Raw genomic sequence first — 7,276 nt, forward strand, 5'->3', positions numbered from 1 at the left:
TGGGGCCGGGAGCCTACGGCGTACCCGCCGCCTTGTCCCCGGTGCCCTCAGGCTCCCGTGGCGCCGCCCTCTCCAGAAGCCACTCGGGGAAACCCCTGTCCATCGCGAGCACCGTCCCCAGCGCAGCTGCTTCTCGAACTCCTCGAAGTAGGCGTTGTAGACCTTCATGCCGGTCACCGCCGTCCTCTTCTCGGTGAACATGAGCTCCCACAGGTGGTGCACGAGGCCGGCATGGGGGGCGGCCAGCACAGGGAACCGCCGAGCGAGGCACATGCCGTGCGCCCGTGAAGCCGCGCAGCACGTCGCACCGCGTCGTCGCCTCCCAAAAAAGTCCACCCGGTGGCAGCTGCTTCCTGACGTTCAGCGGGTAGGGCTCCGGGGGCACGTCCTTGCCAGGGCACCACGGGGCACACCGTGCCCTCCATCATGCACTCGCCGTACAGTATGTTTTCCATGGGCACGAACTTGCCGCAGGACAGCCGTTCCCGGATGAGCAGCGGCAGGCGGATGTCCTTGGCGTCCGCGTGTCTCCTGGACGGCCACTCCACCACGCGGGGGGTGGAGCCTGACATGGACATGGCCCCCGAGCGACATGGTCAGGGCCGTCCTCGTTGACGCGCATGGGGCCGCTTGGGGACGCTGCAGCACGTGCTCCGTCTCCTTCCCCCGAGGCGTGCTCGATGCGCCTGGCGTGTGGGGGCAGAAGAAGGCCAGGCACGGCGGCAGGGCCCTTGCCACCAGGGACGGGAAGAGCTGCTGGACGAAGTTGGCCACTGCCACGGACAAGTCCCCCGGCCTTCGTTGGCGCCGGCCGTGGTGCAGGGGGCTCGGGGGGCTGTGTCCTGCTGCGTCCCACGTGGAGCCGTGCTGGAGGCGGCGTCCGGCGAACTCAGGAAGTTGAGCTCTTCAGGCGGTTCATGAGGAAGGTCCGATTGGGACGAGTCTTCACCGTTCCCGCCGCCGGGGGAGCATCGCGCTGGCGGAGAAACTAGTGTCCATGTCGCTCAATGCTCGCGGTCGCCCTTGGGTTGGGAAAAAACACCTCGCTGGTTTGTCGTCTAAGGAATTCTATAACTGAATTAGTCACGATGCCAACCACTTTACTTTTTTTCGAAAAGAAAAACGTCACGCTAACTTAAAACAATGTAAACAAAAATATATCACTGTTCACTTCACACCAAATTTAAATCGAACCTTGCCCCTTAGCAAGCACGATCAAAACCCTTTGTGTAATATTCACCATAGGATATTGGAACAGGACAATGTTGGACCTGATCTCAAGAAAACGAGAAGTGACGGCGACGTATTAATACAAGCAATAATCGCACAGTCGGCGATAGACTAACCGAGGTTGCTTCTCGGAAAAAGCAAGCCGGGGGAGTGGGGTTGCCATGTCGCGTATTTTTTCTTTTATTTGAAACCTGATAAGATATATGGCATGGATCGTTCTGAATACCATCGATTAGGCCATCTTTTTTCAGTTGTGGATTACTAGAAGGATTGGAAGTAATAAAGAAGATTGGATAAGTAATGAAGATCCTCGATGCATTTTAACCGGAAAAGTTGCCGCCTGTCCTTCAGAGATATGCGTTGCAACTGTCTCTTGATATAAGACCGAACGCTAGATAGCATTTTGTGTTCTGATAAGCCAAACAAGACCGAGACGAGACGTTTGATGTCACAAATGATTCGTAACGTTAGTCTCACCAACTGTCCAAATTTTGTTCACAATCGTGTGTAATATTTTATAATTATCCTGTTGAAAATTATGTTAAATGGTTTTTTATAGGATTACTATATATATATATATATATAATATTATATATATATAATATATATATATATTTATATATAATATATATATTTATATAAATATATATAATATATATTATATATAATAATATTACAGAATAATATTTTTATTAGATAAAAATAAAGCTATATTATATATATTTTTAATTATTTTTTAAAATTAAATTTAATATTAAATAATATAATATATATAAATGAAATATATGTTAAAATTGTCCTAGATATGCCAAAATTATGTTATATATGTTTTATGTTTATTACACCCACACACATATAAAATTTTATATAAAATTATATTATATATTATATATCCCTATACATACATACATAATACATCATACTACATATATAATAAAATGAAAAACACTTTCCGTTTGAAAAAATGGAAAAAAAACCCACATACAAAAACTGGCTTTTTTAAAAAATGAGATAATTTTAAAATCCCCCAGGTGGTTTTCAAAAACTGTATATTAATTAATATATATATATATATTATAAAATTTTAATATTATGATTTACATATACATTTATTATACAATAGTAAAACATACATAGTTATAAATATAAATATGTATATAACAAATTTTATATAACATATTGTTAAACATACATATTATTATACTATGTATATATCATACTTGTAATATACTTTTGTAATATCATACTATTTTAAAAAACATTATTTTTATTACATACAATGTATATATACCATATGATTTCAACATTGATATTACTATAGTTATATAATACATTATAATCATATATGTATAACATATACAATGTATATACAATACATATTATATACACTATACATTTTATTTTTTAAATTACATGGGGATATATATCAATATGTATATGTACATACAATATAATATTTCCATACAAATGTTTGTACTACATATATGAATATGTACATACAAATGTATATTACAACTACATGTATATGTTATACTTTTGTAAAGGGGCCCCTGACGTAGAGTGCGACGTCGGTCGGGCACTATGGGGAAATCTTGGGCACGGCAAAGTGAAAACAACCTTTTGCTTGTTTGTAATATATATTGAATGAGAGGATGGTAAACTGAGGCAGAGGTTCAGCCCGGGTCAGCGTGCTGTGGGGCTGTCGTTTTGTCCCCGCAGGCGACCCTTTTTATACAGATTGAACAGGAACTAAAGGTTTTTTCGATGTCTGGGAAGTATGGGGGGAAGGAGGGATCGTTAAAGGGGAGGGCGTCACGAGGGGAAGGCCTGCGGATGCCCGCGCCCATTGTCTGTCTAGCAAGGGTGGGGTATGTAAGGCTAGTGTTATTGTTTAAAATATATATTTGTTGAGGTGAAATACCCTTATGTGACTAGATTACTCGCTCGGTCACGCTACCGGGGCGGTCCCCCCCGCAAGGTGTCAGAGAAAGTAAAAAGGCCATCTGCTAAAATTAAAACCAAAAAGCTAAAATATTATCTCAAAAATAAGTAAACAGTAAAATAAAACAAAAATCCATACGGATACTTTAAATGCTAAGAACATCAAGAAGGTACACAAGTGAAGTTAATAAATCAACAAATAGCAAAATAAATGTAAAAACTATATCATATAAATATGGGGAAATTTTCATGGACTCACAAAACAAAAAATAAAAAAATAACCCAAAACTAATCAGATAAGTAATATATATATATAGCAGCGTGAAATAAATCTAACAGTAAAAAAGATTACGTTGGAATACTAAAAGAAGATGTAAAGTGAATAGCCGGGTTTAGCCGTGACAATGTAGGGAAATTAAAAAAAGGGCTAAGCGCTGACGGCGCCGGTCACCGTGCTGACAGGGAGGTTTAGCGAGGTCGGCGAGAGAAAGGGGGGAAAGACGGTGTTGGTAGTGAAATGATGATATGGCTAAAGAAATGAGGCGGGAGAAAGTGGGAAAAAAGCGGGAGGATGAACGCACCAACGGCTACAAATCAAGGTTTTTGCTGTAAGGTGATGTTTAAACTGCGGTCGCTGAAAAAGTAAAATAAATGTGTGGGAAGGGGAAAAAAGGGGGCACCCCCGGACTTTTGTTGATCAAAGCAGGCGCGTAAAACGTTCCTCCCCTGATCAGACCCTATGGCAGAGGAGGGAAAATTGGTCGTTCGGGGACTAGAACGTCGAAAACAGACCCCCGCAACTGGACAAACCGGAACGGGAGGAAGCATATCAGTGATATAGGGAGAGGAGCTTGAAAAAATCATCAGCTGCGTGCGTGCCCGGCTGAGGGCATTCGTCCTCAGGCTTCAAAAACAACTAGGGAGGGAGCATCAGGGGCCCTCGTGTTTGCGAGCGAGGCTGGGGAAAAAACCGCCCTCAGGTTTTGAAAAAACCACAGAAATGGGGGCTTACGGCCTCGTGTTTGCGAGCGAGTGTGAGGGAAAACCCGTCTGCTTGAAAAAACCCACAGGAAGGAGGCGTCCCCGGGCCTCGTATTTGCGGGGAGTGCTGGGGAAACCGTCCTCAGGCTTTACAAAAAAAACGGGCACAACAGTACGAAACCCTGAGCCGCGGGTTTGAGACAAGGCGTGGCTGGCTTGGCGGGGGCATTTACATTCCGAAGATGAAATTTAGGGGCGGAGGGCGCAAAACGCCAGGGAGACAAAGGAAAGACATCTTGCTCTACCGGGGGAAGAGATCATATACAAACACACAAAGCACGGCAATCTTTCCTTGGAACCCAAAGGCGATTTAAAAGACGAGGAGGTTTTCCTGTACGATGGACGTCGACAACGGCGAAAGACGCAAGATAAAAATACGTGAAACCTGAGGGGATCCCATGAAAAGAGTAACACATACCCCTACCACCCAAAGTGTCAAATTGCTGATTTCGTCAAAGCTCTGTGCGTTTTTTTCTGAGACGCGGAAATTCAATCTCGGTGTTTGTGGAAAGTCGATTTTTCATGTCGAAAGTGATGAAGTGAGTAGGTTCAATCGAGAGCATATAATTAAGTTACGGGAAACTTGTTTGCTGCGTTTTTGGGGAAAGGCAGACAAAGCGGGGGAGAGGGAACGGGGAAAGGGGAAAAAACAGGAAGGGGAGGGGTAAAAAAAAAATGTGGTGTCCTCGGGGGTTCGGGGTTTTTTGTTTGTACATGTTCTTTTTCCTGTTTTTCTGTAAAAGTAGCACAGTCAAATTGTAGAATATGTTTTAAAAGAAATTAGTTATGGAGTGTTGGGAAAGAGATAGTAAAAAAATTAATGGAATCACAAATTTGAAAGAGGTGTGAGTGGCGAGGAGTGAGTGAGTGCGAGAGAGGCGGTGCGCTTTTTTCTTTTAAATGGCGAAACAAAGCTTGTAAAGTAGGGGTTTAAAATGGGACAATATGGAAATTTAAAGGAAAAATAGTATCACCTGATACCCAAACGAAAAAAAATAGCCCCTTAACACAATACTCTACTAACCTTTATTTGGGTTGCGGGGCTGATTACGGGTTCAGTAGATCGCAGCGGGGGGAAGTGGTGGATCGTCACAGGGAGGGGGTGGATCATCAGGGGGGGAGGGGCCGTCAGCGGAGGGAGGGGGCCCTAGTCATGCCACTTTCAGGTTTCCCCAGATTTCGGCTCACGGTTGGGCCGGCTGGGCCAGAAAAATTCCCTCGTTGGGCGAATGCCCCAATTAACGTTGTTAACGTGGTACCCATAAATATATTTTGCGTATTTGGGAGGCTGGGACGGGCGTCCAATCGGCAAGCGGTTTGTCAGATGTAAAAACCCCGTGGGGGTGCTTGCTTTGTTGTTTTTTGGGATCTTTTTTGTGTGTGGGATTTGATCTGCGTCTATTTGCCTTTGCTTCGGAAACGGGGTTGCAGGGGCCCGGGCAGAGGTTTGTTGTGGGCCAATCCCGTCGCTGCCCACGTAACGATGGCCGATGAGCGTAAAGGGGCAGACAAGTCCGTCGGCACTATGAGGAAATCTTTTGGGGAGCGGAAAAAGGGGAAACAGACCTCTTTCTGTTTGTAGATATAATGTAATGAAGGATTACAACTGCGGGGCAGAGGTTTTTCCGGCAGCGTGTGTAGGCGTCTGTCTGTCGCTCGCTTTCTTTTTTTCTTAGATTTTCGACGGGGGTCACGAGGGGAAGGCCCGCGGATGTCGCGTCCGTGTCATTCTAGCAGGTTGGTATTTTAAAGGGTAGGTTATTGTTTAATATTATATTTAGGTGGGTGAAATAGGCCAATTTAATAGGTATTACACATTAGTATTGTACATACAATATGTATATGTACATACATATATGTATTGTATAAAATATTTGTATATGTGTTACAAAATTTTTTTGTATATCATTATAATAAGTTATACTGTATAATAGTTATACATGTTTATAAAGCATTAATTAGTATAGTATTACGTAATGTATATTAATACACATATATGCAAATGAATTTTATTGTTACACAAAATCAAATGTATATATATATTTTATATATATATATATTATATATAATTATGTGTTGACATTACTAACACCCCACGGGCAATATATATTAATATTTATATATATTATTATAAAATATATATATAGATATATATATAATATATATGCAATATATATATATTATTTTAAAATATATATATATAATATATATAATATATATAATTATATTATTATGCGAACGATACACACCTTGTGTGTAGACCTCGCTATCGGGGGCCCAATCGTGGAAAACTGGGGGGTTTAGGGGAGCCCGCGATAAACTAGAAACTTTTTCCCAAACAGTTTCGGGTACTCCCGGGGGCAAATAAAACATTGCCTGTTATGAAAAGCAAAAACCCCTACCCTGCGATACAATGGAATAAAAAACCCCCAATACAAAACTAGATTTATTTAAAGTGAGACTACAGTCTATTTTTTTATTGTGTTTTTTTTTTTTTCCACATTGCTGTAATTTCCTTAGAAAAAATTTCGTCCCCTTTCCGCGCAAGTTTTCAAATCCCCTAGTTTTACAGCATTTTTTTTTTGCGGGAAAAAGCCATTAGATGTCTTGCCAAAAAAACCGTCATATATACAAAACGATAAGATGAAATTCTGCCACATACATACGGGTATAAAAAAACGATTTTTTTTCCGTTGATATTTGTTAGGATTTACTTTATCAATAAAAAAGAAAAAAATTTGTTGCATACCTATTTTTCGGCGCTGTTTGAACTCGTGGGGGCCCCCTTGCACTTGTGTTTTCACTTGCCGCTGTAGGAATGTCCGTGTCGGGTTTGGCCATGTGTTTTATAGTACCTACCCTCACCCAAAAGTGCCCCTGAAATTTTTAAACCCTTTTTTACCTTATGACCCGGGGACCGTCTATGGCGAAACGGGTTGGGGCTTTTGAGGGGTGGGGGGGGGATAAGGATGGTGCTGCAGGATGCCTTCCCTTCTGGTTGGGCTTTAGAAATTTAGATTGTTTAGAAGAAAACCTTCATGGGATATCTAAGAGTGAACTTTTT

The 7,276-nt window shown here is 42.1% G+C and overlaps 1 pseudogene; it reads right to left on the minus strand.

Annotated features, from left to right (window-relative positions):
• Positions 1-13: 13 nt before the first annotated feature.
• On the minus strand, positions 14-7,053 carry LOC119569117 (annotated as a pseudogene).
• Positions 7,054-7,276: the final 223 nt, after the last annotated feature.

Source organism: Penaeus monodon, unplaced genomic scaffold, assembly GCF_015228065.2.
Source record: "Penaeus monodon isolate SGIC_2016 unplaced genomic scaffold, NSTDA_Pmon_1 PmonScaffold_12655, whole genome shotgun sequence".
NCBI lineage: Eukaryota > Metazoa > Arthropoda > Malacostraca > Decapoda > Penaeidae > Penaeus > Penaeus monodon.